Raw genomic sequence first — 15183 nt, forward strand, 5'->3', positions numbered from 1 at the left:
CAGAGAGGATACTGGATTAGAGGGACCACTGGTCTGATCTGGTATGCTAATTCCTATGTATTTATGTGGATAAAGGCTATGAATGTCACTACTGAAATGGGGCAGTGATGTGGATAAATGGTGTTACATGTTTTACAGTGTTACAAGAGCCAGCATCAGGCATTCCTCAGACACAGACCTCATTCTTATTTCTTGTAAATTTCACACCCGCTGCAGAGATTTCCCAGGCACTCTTTTGCTCCCTACCTTGCCAAGATGCCTGCCTAAATACATACTGTTTCTCCGTTTAGTATTTACCTTTCTAAGTTACAGTCTTTGTCTATTCTCCCCAGAACTGTACATGAGTTACTTTAAAAAAAAACTGTCCTTAGATAGGCAATCTATTATTTACATGAGACTAAAATGTTGGCGGCAGGATCATTTCAGGCTCTTTCAAGAAGCAAGGACTCTGTACTGAGCAGGGAGGCTGCTGCTCTCTTGTGTATTGTATCTGCCTGTGCTGGATTAATCCAGCTCCAGCTATCCTAGGGTCAGTGCAGAGGGAGGAGGTTGCAGGCTTGCAGCCTAGCAAATAGCATTTTAACAACACACAAGAGCAGCGCAAAATACAATAACTTTGTGTGAGAAATTTCAGGGTAACAAGGCCTCTATGAACCCTGTAATATTATTTGTCTTCTAAATTAGGTCTGATTTCTTCTTAGAACTCTTTCGTGATCCTGTTGCCGCATAGGGTAGTTTATTTTGTATGTACATTTCCCTCTGTACTGACATTCCTCCTTGAATTCCTGTAGTGTCCGGCTGTGGCTTATCTCATTGTCGCATCTCCCCTTGTTCTTGACACTAGGTCAAACAGCTTTGTACCATCCCAGCTCTCTATCCCATTAAGAATTTTGTGAATCTTAATGAAGTCTCCTAATCTCTCCTTTTCAAAAGAGCTACAGTCCTAATTTCTCTTAACATTTTTGGATTAATTTGGCTCCCTCTATCGTCCCTGTTACTTATGATGAACCCATTCTGTTGCTATAATGTTATTTTTATATGAAGGTGCCTGGAACTGCCCACAGCAGTGTATGTACTGACAGACTCTCAAGCTGTTCTTGAATCACTTTTTTAAATGTGTTATATTTGACACAAATGCCTGTGCTCTTGCAGATTTGATTTGCCTTTTTCCTGCTGTTGTGCACAGTGCAAAAACGGCAGTTCCTCTTTGTCCTTGTCTACCCCCTACATGTGCACACACCTCATCTGTGTTTTCCTGCAAATATTCTGTGTTCCAATCTCACAAGCAAAGCATGTTATGCCCAATGTCTCTTCCTTACTACGTTCAACCATCTTCTCCTGCTTGTTGTTTTTCTGTGCCACCTCAAATGCACCACTTGCTCAGTGTTTTTTCTCCCCCTTGTCTTCTTTCTCCCCCTACACTTCTTCTGTTTATTGTTCCCACATATCCTTGCCCCCTACACCTTTTTTCTGCATACTCTTTCTTCCTACCCCAAATCCTCTAGCAGCTGAATTGTTTGTACTATGTAAAACTGTATTGAGAGGGAACTCTGAGTTGATGGAACAAAGGAGACCCCCACATCTTTGCTCAAGATCAACACTCGGTTTCCAGATTTTGTTTCCTGAAGAAATCTGCCAAATTCCAAGTGCCAATAATAAAACAAATGTTTCCAGGTGACTTAGGGACTGAAAAGTCCCAGCTCCTGTGCGAAGGAATCAATTGGCTAGAGGTGAGGGAAAGGGAGGAATATTTTCCTTTTCCCTGGAAAGGCTTGAGATATTTGGCATAAATTAAATGCAGCATTAGTTTAATGTCAGCTATGTCTTCTGCCTGTATCCTGCCCTTGGACAAGGATGGATTGTGACTGAACAGACCTGTTCCATCTCTAGCTACTGTGGTGCTATAATCAATAAGGGTCTCTAATTTTTATTGCTTCCTTCCCTTTACATTCAGGGTTTCTGGTTTTAGGTTAAACCCTACTGAACAAAATGTGAGAAGAGATTTTTTTAAATATCTATATAGAAATCCCTGCAGTCTGCCATTTTTGGAGTGCTGTTTGCGCTGCAGAGGGGCCAGCCAAACCTGAAGTGCCCTGTTTTCGTGAGGGGCTCATTCCCAGGAGCATGGGGCTTAAGAGAGGTCCAATTTTTCATAGAAATCAAGGAAAACAATGTTTTAAACATAGATTAAAACCAGTTTATTCAAAACAGCCATAACTTGTCGAACTCTTAACACCCAAACCACTGTCTTACATTCTCCATGTGAATTGCTTCAGCTCACTACTCTAGCTACAGTTCTGAATTTTATTGCTCCCTGGTTTGTATTGAGTTCCCTCAATAGTTTATCGTCAGCAAACTTTGATACACGCTCCTTCGTTTAACTCACTGACATATAAAATAGAAGATCATTCCAATCTAGTCACGTTCCTACATCCCAAGATGCTTCTACTCTCTAGGGATCTGTCTCAGATGTCCCAACCAATTCCATATGTCCTCAAGTTTCTCATTCCCTCTCTCCTGCCTCTTGCGCGCATAGATTTGGTGGTGAACATGATGCTGTTCAAAAGCCTTCTTTAACACAGGACATCTTGTAGCTGAAAGCAGAGGACTTGGAGACAGGGTGCCTGAGTTCTGTTCCCTGGATCTGCCATAGACTTCTTTGTGACCTTGGTCAAGTTATCTGATCTGTCAATGCGTCGGTTTCCATATCTGTAATGTGATGAGAATGATCATTTCTTAGAGGTGTGTTTTGAAGCTTAGGCATAAAACACTTATCCTTAGCTGACAGGTTTCAGAGTAGCAGCCATGTTAGTCTGTATTCGCAAAAAGAAAAGGAATACTTGTGGCACCTTAGAGACTAACCAATTTATTTGAGCATAAGCTTTCGTGAGCTACAGCTCACTTCATCGGATGCATTATACATTATGCATCCGATGAAGTGAGCTGTAGCTCACGAAAGCTTATGCTCAAATAAATTGGTTAGTCTCTAAGGTGCCACAAGTACTCCTTTCCCTTAGCTGACAGACACTATTAAAGTATTAGCTATTGTTTCTATTGTGGATGTGCCCAGAGGCCCCAATCTGGATGAGGCCCTCATAGTGCAAGGTACTGTAAAACATGTAGATAGAGTCCCTGCCTCAAAGTGTTTAGTATCTTGTCCAAAATGAAATTATAGTGTGTGAGACCAAAAAAAAAAAAAGGTGGGAGGGAAGACAAGGTTAATGACAAGGTAATGTGGTTACACAAGTTAGAGCTGAGGTTTTCAAACTTTTTTATCGTGTGGACCACATTTTAGTAGATAATCTGAGGGGCCTCCTCTTGACTAGTCAGCTGGCTGCAGGCCCAGCACACTCTCTGCCAAACACAGTTTGGGAGCCACTAACTTACATACTGCATGTCTTCTTGACAGTTCCAAAACACATGAAATAAACTAAATCAGCTATACCTGACTCCCACACGAAGAAACAATCATTGGTTGGCTGATTTCTTGGAGGCATCACTGCAGAAGTGGTCATGAGGAGAGGGTAGTGGCTCTGCCAATTAATTTGGAAAGGATGCTCCGTCCATAAGAGATCAGAGCAGGGGGCTAAGGACGGAGTCCTGTGGGACACTCATGGAGAGTGGGTGTGGAGAGGAGGAAGATCCACCAAGAAAGATGCCAACAGAATGGCAGTGAGGTAGAAGGAGAACAAGGAGAGTATCACAAAAGGAGGAGAAGATTTCAAGAAGGGGAGAGTATGACTGATAGTGTCAAAAGCAGCGGGCGGAGATGATGAAACTGGGGCAGAGGTTTGGAGAGATTGTCGGAGACCCTGGGGAGAGCAAATTCAGTGGCGTGAAGAGGGCTGAAGCTTGATTAGAGAAGGATAGAGCTAAAGGAAAGGAACATGAGGCAGCAGTTGTAGATATCCTGCTCTGTGAGTTAAAGGAGAAGAAGCAGCAGCTTGTGTGGAAGAGAGGGTGGCAATGACAGGAGGAGGATGTGAAAGGAGATGGTTGGAGTCCCGGAAGAGGGACTTCACCTTTGTTTAGTAAAGACAAGGTCAAGCAGATGGCTATTTTGGGGAGCAGGAGAGTTAATGCAGCTCTTAGGGGGGGTGGAACAAGTGGGTGAAATCAGGAAGATGTGAAATGAGAGGTTTGGACAGTAAATCAGTGTGAAAGTTGAGGTCATCAAGGATAAGGGTGGGAGAGTGTGGTGAAAGGGAGAGCCGGATGTTAGAGTCAAAGAAGGTGGGCAGGAAGGGCTGGGTGGACACAGATGATAACTATATGAAGGCAGAGAAGAGAACAGGGCTTGATCGAGTGTCACTGTAATAAGGAGTGGGGAAGAGGAGTTGGAAGCCGGAGTAGCGTGAGAGGAGAAGTCTGACATCCCCACCCAGAACGCTTAGGGCCAGTCTACACTAGAAGCACTACAGATGCAGCTGCATGGCTGGTAAAAATGCTCTATGCTGACAGGAGAGAGCTCTCCCGTTGGCATAATAAAACCACCTCTGTGGGAGGTGGTAGCTGTGCTGGCGAGAGAAGCTCTCCCACCGGCATAGTGCTGTCCACACCAGCACTTAGGTTGGTGTAACTTACATCACTCAGAAGGTTATTCACACCCTGAGTGATGTAAGTTGTACCGACATAACCTGTAGTGTAGTCAAGCCCTTAGTTTGTAGCTGTGGGGCAGTCAACCAGAGGCACACCTTCTCTTGTTGAATGAGGGTATGTCTACGGTTACATCTTTAGCTATGTTTTTACATATGTATGATTGCAAATTCTGGCTTGGACAGGACACAAATCATTTGTTCCTAGTTGTATTTAACACTAGGATGCAGGAGATCATACACCAGTCCTGCAGCCTAGAGTTAAACGTGACTAGCACCAAACATTTGTATCCTATCCACATTAGAATTTGCAGTCATGTTAGCACATGTTCATCAACATGTTAAAACATGACTAAAAATTAAAATGTAGCCATACCCTAATTGTTACACTTTTAAAAATCCAGTTGCAAAAGTGAAGTTCCATAGTTATTCTGCTTCCAAGATTTCTATATCCAATCTGCTCAGTTTATAAATTAAAATATGATTTGTCAATCACAAGACAGGGACTGTTGCTTCTACAAGTCTGACCTACTATCTGAAAGGCTATACCGATGCTCTTTCTGCCTCTTATGATGTCACAATATTTAACATTTTGCAGTTAGAACTTAGCTGAAAATGTTGCTGATGCACTGGAAGGCAAACCACAGTATTCAGGAATAACTTTACCTGCTACTGAATTGCAGCCGGCTCTGGGATGAAACATAGCAGAAGCTTAACAGCACTTACATCCCTGCACTTTAGGACAGAAAGTTAGGAATACCATAGCCAATTTAAACTAAATGGGGCATTTTAGGCAGTCAGAAAGTAATTACCCAGTGGGAATGTGGCTAGGATAGATATGGTAAAGCCTCCTGTCCACTATAGCTCCTCTGCTGTGTGTTTTACTAAAGTACATATCAAGCTAGGAGATCTAAACCTTAGGTCTCAACAGATTTTCTGCTCCTAATCCACTGAGTCTGAAAACCACAGGTTGTAACTTGATGTTTTGTCCCCTGGAGAGCAATCATCAGGCTAACAAAAATCTGTGGCAATGGATTTTTAGCTCTGGAATCTGGATCTTTCAGGATTCTGGAAGATCAAAGAGCTGAACTAAAGTGAGCCCAATGTGTTCTTTTGTGGTCAGCCATAGGCACAGCTGAGGCGGAGAGTGGCTGCTAAGCACTGATAGGTAGATCTGTCAGGGAAGTGAGAAACATGCTGGCTTGAACAGCCACAAACAACTGACAAGTCTCTCAGGTGCCACAAGTCCTCCTTTTCTTTTTGCGAATACAGACTAACACGGCTGCTGCTCTGAAACCTGCCAAAAGATGGGAGCTAGCAGTCTGGTTTGGAATCCCCCACAAGAAGCAGAGTGGCGAGACATGCATATCCAAATGCTTTCGAGTCTCTCCAGGTCTGTTGTCTCCACCTCTACTGTCCTCTGCCATTCAACAGGCAGCACCGGCACAGCATAAATAGAGGCGTTAGTTGTTTCCCGTCCATTGGGCAGCTATTGTACAGGATGCACTGATACAGAGGAATGGGGTATCACCCGCTTTGCTGCCAGGGTTCCTAGACAATGTCAGAACCCCTAGTGAAAGAGTCATGGGGGTTCACTGTTGGAACTTCAGTTTGTTCTGCTGTAAAGGTGTCAAGAGCTGCAGAGGCAAGACATTCAAAGCAATGAGAACAGCCTCAGAATGAACTGAAGAGGACATTTCTCAGTATGGAAGTACTCTGTGCACAGAGCAATACCCTGTCAGTCTCTATAGGGGGAATATAATATTTTCCTTAGGGGGAGTTAAAACAATGTTTTGATTGCAACCTATTAGGTTCTCAAATATAACACCCCCTTGGACAGGACTACTCTGATACCTTAATTCCCAACTGCATATAAGCTCCTCTTAGAACTCCCTTTGTTCTAACAATCCCTCCATAATTTTGATTTCCAAGACACAATGTGAGAGGGATCTTGGGTTACCCCAGACCACTGATCGAATGGGGGCTACTGCAAGTTTTGCACAGCAACTTTCTGCTCTGGACAATAGGGTTCACATTCAAACCTGGTGTAAGCAGAGGTGACCTCCATGGAAAACTCTGGGCCAGATTCAGTGTTGGTGTAAATGGTGGAGTAAGTTATGTTGGGTGTAATTAATAAAGCAGTGTGACATCCATTGATTTGACAGTAAGTGGGTGTGCAGATTTACACACCGAGAGGGCTAGAAAAGCAACTACTAGGAAGGTGTAAGATCAAACAGATTCTTTCTCCCCCACTTCATTTGACACCTGCCTGGTAGTTGCTTTTCCTGCTCCACTACTTCCTTACTTACAACTGCTGAGTGCCAAATTGGTGCAAGTTAAACTACTTTACCAACATGCATTGTTTACTCTACTTATATCCCTGTTTGTCACTGCTGAATTTGGCTAAACAAATGTAGGATCCACCTCCAGCACAGCAGCCTATGTAGAATTTAAGAGTAGTCTATTTTTAAACCCTGCATAAAGCTATAAAACTGAGTGTATATTTAAAGAAGCAGAGAGGCTATGCAAGCCCACTCAGATCCCTGGGTAATTACCCAGACAGTTGGCCCATTCTGCTATGTCTTTGCTGTGATCAGTACCCCAGCTGTATAGACCAAAGATCTACAGATGGTGCAAATACGAACTGCGTATGCAGTGTCACTATGGCCTTAGAAATGGGACGCTAGATCAGACTGGTGCATAGTCTGGAAAACAGACAGTACAGTATAGGGGAACGAGAATCCAGCTGACAATCAAGTAGCCCAGAGTTCTAATCCCAGCTCTGCCACTGAATCATTGTGTGCCCTTGAGGAAGTCAATTCTCTATGCTTATTTCCCCAGCAATGAAATGGAATAGTCTTAACTACCTCAGGGAAGATGTGAGGCCTAATTAGCTAATGCTGGTTTCTAGCCAGGTGGTATAAAAGCCCACGCCCCCAAATCACTGCAGTACCTGACTGTTCATTCATTGCTTTGAAATTGTAAAGTGCTATCTAAATGCTAAATATCATTATTATTCCAGGTGAAAGGAAGACACTTAATCCAGTTTCTCCATAAGCACCATACACCCCCCTGTGTATGCAGTGTCACTATGGCCTTAGAAATGGGACGCTAGATCAGACTGGTGCATAGTCTGGAAATGACATTGACTATCCTGTCAATGACATTGGTCTAAGGCACCTTGCCCTGGTGTGTCATAAAGCTGATTAAGATGCTGATTTAAATCCCTAATATAGATGCTCGTAAGCCAGTTTAAGTAGCATTTCTACTGGTTCAGCTTAATTCAATAAATGTAGTTAAGCTAAACCAGTGTAAACGCAATTTAAACTGGTTTAAATGCACATACATTAGGATTCGATACCAGTGTAATTAAATCAGTTTGAACAGCTTCCACCACTGTAACTAATATAGAAAAACCTAAATCAGGATGAGCTCCATTCAAGTCCTTTAAAGATTGTGTGGACATAAAGCTAGTGTGAGAGGATGGAGTGTAGGTTGTTCTGGGCAGCATATTGCATGTTACAGCTGCCTGACTCATAGAGAGAGGGGATTTTAATTGGTACAGTGACAAAGGGAAAGGTGACTAATCCATTTAGTCATCTCCAGACTCTTCCCAGAATAGTCTCTTGTAACTAGTGAATTATAGGATGTCTGGGCCCTACTCAGCCAGCCTAGTAAAGATAATCTTGAAAATATGCAGGAGCCCATTCTTGAAATCAATGGGCATTTCCATTAGTTTCTTTCAGTGGCATTGGATCAGACCCAAAATGCTGATAGCTTGTGGGCTGGGTGCCGGGAACCTTTTCTCCACTCCTTTTCTCTACCCTCTCAAATACCTGTTCATGAAGCAGCTGTAGGACCAACAGTGCTCCATGGAGCTAGACTGTTTGGTCTGATGACATTCATCATGCCAAGGACAAACATCTCCAACATACATTTACGGGTGCTTGGAAGTAGGCTTGTATTTTGCATGTGTCAGCAAGGGAGCATGAGGATAGTCACTCGGTGCACTTTTTCAGGGCACCTGCCGCATACTTCAGGCACCTACTCCACGCAAGTACCATGTTCTGAGCATCACTGTGCAGGTCCTCATCCACTATACTCCAACTGTCACTCCCGGAATTTGACCCCTCGGTTTATTACACAGTACAGACATCATCACCACCTCACCTCCCCTCCTCCCCCCTCCCAGAGCTTTTGCTACACTTTTGATACTTTTTTTATTATTATTTTTGCAGTGCTGGTGAAAGGTGCTGGTTCTGACAGCCCTGGAGATTGAAGTCCTCATTTTGAACAGGTACAACATGGGCAGCAGTAGTGCAAGCTTCCTCTATGCCGGCCCAGCAAAGTGCCTCTGCCTGGTTTTGGAGTGACCACACCTAGGCGTGCCTAATTGTAATCCTTGAGTTCTCTGCAGCAAACCTCTTTCAAGAGTGATCTCTGTCTACCACGGCCTGAACTGAGACCACCAAACTTATTGTACATAGGACATAAAACTGTCATTGGATGGTTACCAATTTTGGTCACTGGTCTGGTATAAACTGGCAGTATGTAGATGAAAGACTATGCTATCTGCTCTCCCAGGTTTTTCACTTTTCCTTCTGGTTCACCATGAAACTTGAAGCTAAGTCCCTTGCTTCCAACCCAATCAGATTTCGGTACAGTAGGCAAGTAAATGGGTGTGGTGAACTATAAATGTGCAAGCTGCAAGTACTCATTATAGCTAGGCATAGAGTGGGACAGTGAAAGGTTAGTTCACAAACTAAGCTCTACCTGTACATCTCAATCCTGATCTGAGAATCACCTGTTGTTCTAGTCCTTGGTCCCCAAGCAACTCTCTCAGTGCTCTTCAAGCCTAACCTGAAATCCTCTATGCTAAATTTATGGTATCAGGTAAAGCATCCTGATAATAAAACTTATTAAGTTGTGGAATAGTCCAGTCACCCTAAGGATGTGGTGGATGGCCCATTGCCTGGGATATTTTTTAATTACTTGACAGAACATTAGTGAATATGCAATAGGGAAGAACCCTGCATTGGTAGGGTGATGAGTTACATGACATAGTGTCTCCTCTGTTTCTAGTATGATTTCAAGTCATGAGCTTCCACTACAGCCTTTCCATTCACCCCAGTCTGACCTACAGCAAGGCCGGTTTTCCGGTCCTGGTCTCTCACACAGATCTGCTTCTGCACCTCAGCTTCTGATACACAGTACACCCCACTGTTTCAGACTGCTAGGCCACGATTTTCAAAAGTAAGGGCCTGAAGCTAGGTTCCTAAGTCCATATTTAGGCACCTAAATAAGAAGCCTGATTTTCAAAAGTGCTCAGCACGCAGCAGCTCCTGCTGATTTTCCCAGTTACCCTCTTTCCCCTTCTTGTTCCTTTGTCAACTCTTTCATTCCAGCACAGGGGCTGCAGATCCTGATCTCAGTTACACTAGCATACAACCAGAGAAACTCCACTGATTTATCAGGGTAGCTCCACCTCTATGCTGATGTCGGAGAGATTAGAATGTGCCCCCAAAGGAAGAGGCAAAGCTTTAATGCTATAGACCTAGGTATAGACATACACACAAATCTCTCGAGTGACCTTTCATTATATTCAAATAAAAATGTTGTGCATTGCAATTAGAGAGGGAGACAGGCTAGAGGGTTAAAATGTGAATTTGTCAAGCTATTAACCTTTTAATTTAGAAGCAATGGTCACTAAATTATGGAGCATGTCTCCTTCCCTCTCCTCTGAGGAATGGCCCTTTGAAGATGATACTAGAGCGTTATGTGGACAAGCAATAAAGCAAAATTAATCCTGCTCTGAAAATATGATCAAACACTGTCAGTGAGTCACAGCTCAGCCCGAGGGGGTTTAGAGACTTAAATCAGAGAGCTCGAGTGTCAGACAAACAGAAAATCCTAACCTCGCACTCTCTCACCCCCTACATAAAGCTAGGGCTTGTCCTTTTCTGTCACATTAACCATGCCTTCGTGAGATGGCACTCAGATACCATAGTGATGAGCATGGTATAAAAGCTTGGTTAGCTGTTATCTTGTTAGCTTTCATAAGATAGGCTGGGTCAATATGAGAGGCCTCCAAGGAAAACCCAAGATAGCACAGGACAGGAAGTGATTCAATAGACAGCAGTCTTCTCTCTGAGTCAGTGCTGAGTCAATCTAACAGCACAATGCTAGGGTGTACTGTGCATCTAGAGGTCCCATCTTTCAGGTGAGATGTAATATCTGGGTCCTGACCATTTGTGGTAGCTAAAAATCCCATGGAGAAGGGTGTAAGCCCCAGTTTCTGGCCAAATTGCAACCTGAGCAATTACATCCTGCTAGTCTAAGACACTTCTAGGCAGTTTCAGTGGGGGGAGTTATCCCTCCCTTTCTCTGCTAAAAAGGTCTGAAGTTCCTATGTGCTACTGCACGGTTCCATCCCAGAGTTGGCTGAATTGATATGAGAAGGGGAAATACTACAATACCCAGAGAAAGCTATCGGATTCTTGGATGAAAGGCATTGCATATATTAAAAGTATTGTTATCAGCCCATGTGGCTATGCCTGAAGGAATTAGATGGGAGAAGAGTAAAGCCAACATGGACGTGAAGTAGAGAGCTGCAGCCTAGTCGGTGACAGCAGTAGCAGCAAATTGTTCTGCTGTTGCCTGAAATATTTGTAGTTGAAAGTGATTATGTGAAGTTTTCCAGCAACTGGACATAGCAGGAAAATGAGACTCCTCTGGGCAGAAAGTGCAGTTCACCATAACCATGGGATTAGCTCCAGAGTACTGAGCAGTGCTCATAAAAGATTTGGCAGGTGCACTGCCTCTGAAATATAAAATGAACACCATAACCCTAGCAGTAGCTGCAGATGGAAAGTGAAGAGGCCAGGGAAGAGAAACAAACCTGATCGCCTTTAAAATAATTATAATCTGCTGAGACATGTCCACGCAGTTCTAGATACATTTATTTTTATATCCACCGCTCCTTGATCTGGTAGGCTGAGGAGACAGGAGCTGAGGTGATGCTGGAAGGAGTTGGGGATTCCTTGTCAAGGCCCTTTAACTTTGGCCCCTCTTTTCTCCATTTCCCACTATTTCCTGCCAAGCACTTACTAGTCTTAGGGCTTGTCTACATTACTCGCAGGATCGACGGGCAGCGATCGATCCAGCGGGGATAGATTTATCGCATCTAGTCTAGACGTGATAAATCGACCACTAGGCGCTCTCCCATCGACTCTGGTACTCCACCGGAGCGAGAGGCACGGGCAGAGTCGAGGGGGGAGCATCAGCTGTCGACTCACCACAGTGAAGGCACTGCGGCGAGTAGATCAAAGTACGTCGACTTCAGCCAGGTTATTCACATAGCTGAAGTCGCGTAACTTAGATCACCCCCCCCCACCCAGAGTAGACCAGACCTAAGTGATTAGTACTTTTGGACGCTTCACTCTCCATGGCCTTCGAGAAGGGATGTGCCAGGGCCAGCACCTGTTCAGGTGTCTCACCGGTTGGAGATGCAGAGCTTAATTTACTATTGCCCTATGTCCATATCCTACACCAAGGAATTCCTCTAGCACAGGGATATCCCTGGATGGATCCTTGGAGTAAGGACATCTCTGGATTGCTGCTGTGCTTCTCTATTCTTGGATCCCAGAATGGTGAACAAGTACAACAGCCTCCAAGCCTCTCAAACTTACTGGGGGTGAAACAGGCCCCTGGATGACTCCTAACCATGGGGAGGCACAAATGTAGTGCCCTTTGGTGCCCCTTCCCCCCCCCCCTGCATTTCTGCATCAAGCATAGTTCAGCCAGAACAGAAGCTGTTGGGCTTCAGGTTCATAACATGTTAGTGTGGATTTAAGGGCACGCTTCCTAAGAGTTTGAAATGTCCTACAGGCTTTAATCAGAATTCTGAAGTGTGTCCACTGGTTGCTTATTAGTTACCTGTGGTGGATTCTCCAAATTCTTAAGGTGCAAGTATCATGGAGGGTGAAAAAGTCAAATGATATTTTACTCACCTGTCCAAAACAAAACATCATAAAACCCATCACTTGTTGTCCCTGGCAAATGGGGAATAGAATTTTGTGTAGCTGGTCGAAGATCTTGTTGATATATGAAAGACTGTATATAATTTTGTAGGTCCTACAGTTGTCATTTTCTGGTTTAAGTTTACCCTTTCCTCAAAGGTTTTTAGGTTAAAGTAGCTTACCTAACCTCTCTTTCAGCTGTAAATAGCATTTCTAAACCACTATCATAATTGCACCCCACTAGGGAACCTTTTTCTCTGGAGTGAGTCCTGCTTTCAATTAATCTTCTGCACTGTGGGGGACAGACTAGCTACCGTTCTTTAAAGGGACAGGTGGTTTAGGCCCAAAATAAAATAAAACAAAACAGATTCTCCAAAGCATAATGATACAAATGCTTCAATGAAGTTAAAAATACAATGAAGTGACAGTTGTTCTTTGGTTTGGGTTGAAATATTTCCCTATTGTCTTAACAACCCAAACATTGCAGGAGTATGCTAGAGAATAAGAGCCAAAAAGTGAAATTGACTTTAAATACTAGGGAAAATTGCCACAGTACAAACGTAGAGAAATACAAAGAAGTAATCAAGCAGCATAAACAGTGAAAAGTAAGTGAGGTTTTTTAAATGCTCTCAGTTCTAGTGGTCAAAGGTGGTGTTAGTAACAGTGATCTTTGTTTCCTTACCTGTAAAATGGAGATAATGCATAGCTATTGTTAGCGAGTTGTGCAGCTTAATTAATTGATGTTTGTTAAATGCTCTGAGATACTTGGAAGAAAGGTGCTACAGAAATGCAAATGATTATAATTAACTGCCTGATGTGCCTGCTCCCTGCTGGATGGAATCAAAGCTGCTTAACTATGTGTCACAATCTCTATACTGCTAACATCCAAGAGAGATTTCCCTTTAGTTTAAGTGTCAGGTGCCTGTGCCATAAGACAGAAGATCTGAGTTCTATCCCTCCTCTCACCTTAAGGTTCTGTGTGATTAATGCATCCGATGAAGTGAGCTGTAGCTCACGAAAGCTTATACTTAAATAAATTTGTGAGGCTCTAAGGTGCCACAAGTCCTCCTTTTCTTTGTGTGATCATGGTGTGCAATAAAGTGGCAACTGCAAAGTCATAGGTGACCCTGGATTATTTTTTATTATGATTTATTTGAAGTTGTACAAATATACTTAACTAGACAGTGTTCTTTTAACCTTTCAGGTTAGCAAGTTGCATTGAAAATGCCAAACACCTGAACAGAGATGTCTCCACATGCCCAAAGGTCTTCATCTTAAATGCTGTGGGAAAGGCCAAGGTTTGTGAGGGGACTGTTTCAGCTGCTGCTAGAAGGCTGCCAAGTAAGGTTAGGACGGTTGCTTTCAGTTTGCCAGCCCTCCCCTCTTTTCATCACAGCCTTTAGGATCAGGGCCGGAGCAGAGTGGGTGGCCAAAGGGAATGGTTGTGTGCTGCTTTGAGGGGCTTCCTTGGAATCTCAGGTTATTTGCTGTCTTGAAGGACTCTGCTCCAGTATTATCACCAATTTTTCACTTATCTTACCCTAGTGAACTGTATTGCCCTCCCTTACTCTGGCCCTGGCTTTTGGGGATGAATGGAGGGAGGGGCAGGATGTGAATGGGGTGCTTTTGGTGTATTTAATATAATTCCTGGTCCTATAATGATTGCCTGTTGGCACAAATGGTCAGGTCCTAACCAGGACCCCATGGCCTCCCCTCTACCCTACATGAGGTCTATAAAAAGGTTTCAGACCCCCTATCTCCCCCAACTCACTAGCTGTGTTCAGGGGATGGGTGTGGTATGTCAGGAGTCCAGGACACGCCTGCACTCCCAACCTCCATCTAGCCTGCAGATATTATCAGGTTCACTGAATTTTTGAAACTCTCAGTCTTTGTTTTTCTTCTCTGCCATTGGCTGTTGTTTCTCTCCTGCCAGTGCTACTTCTTGGTAGCCAGGCACAGAGAGAGATTGAATAGCCATATTCCTAACACCCTTCCAGCTCCTGCTCCCATCAGTTTTCTCCATCTCCTGCATACCTGTCCTCTTCGACAGTCTCCTCCTTCCCAGCCATTCTCTTTCCAAGCTTTAGCCTCAATTTCCTTATAGATTAATATTTTTAAAATATACGATTTTAGTGATATGCTCAACTATGCAAGGATCTTGTTTACCCATCCCATATCCACTCTTTCTTGTTTTTTGATACTACCCTGGTGTATCTTAGTCTTTACTTATAGATTGTAAGCTCCTTAGAGCAGAGATTGTGTCTTCTTATCTGTTTGCACAGCACGTAGTACAGTGGGGCCCTGATCTAGACTGAGACCCTGAGAGGCTACTACAATCCAAATAATCCCTTGAGAGAAACTGTGGTGTATTGGGAGAGAAGTTCTGGTGTGAGGGTATCAAGAAGAGCTTTGGTTCCCATTAACTCTGTGGGTGCCAACCTCTCTCTACTTGCCAAGTATCAGCGTTGGAGAAAACGTACCCAAGATTTTATAATGGGAGTAGGGGGGAATGGTGGGGTCCCTCAGAGAACTGGTGACATGGTTTTGTTTACTGTGTGAGACTGAAGTAG

At 43.7% G+C, this 15183-nt stretch overlaps 1 protein-coding gene across 2 annotated transcripts in view; it reads left to right on the top strand.

The window, feature by feature from the left end:
* Positions 1 to 15183, top strand: part of ADA2 (adenosine deaminase 2) — a 54271-nt gene that overhangs the window by 3051 nt on the left and 36037 nt on the right. The window lies entirely within an intron of this gene.

The sequence above is a fragment of the Lepidochelys olivacea genome, assembly GCF_965140295.1.
Source record: "Lepidochelys olivacea isolate rLepOli2 genome assembly, chromosome: 1".
Taxonomy (NCBI): Eukaryota; Metazoa; Chordata; order Testudines; family Cheloniidae; genus Lepidochelys; species Lepidochelys olivacea.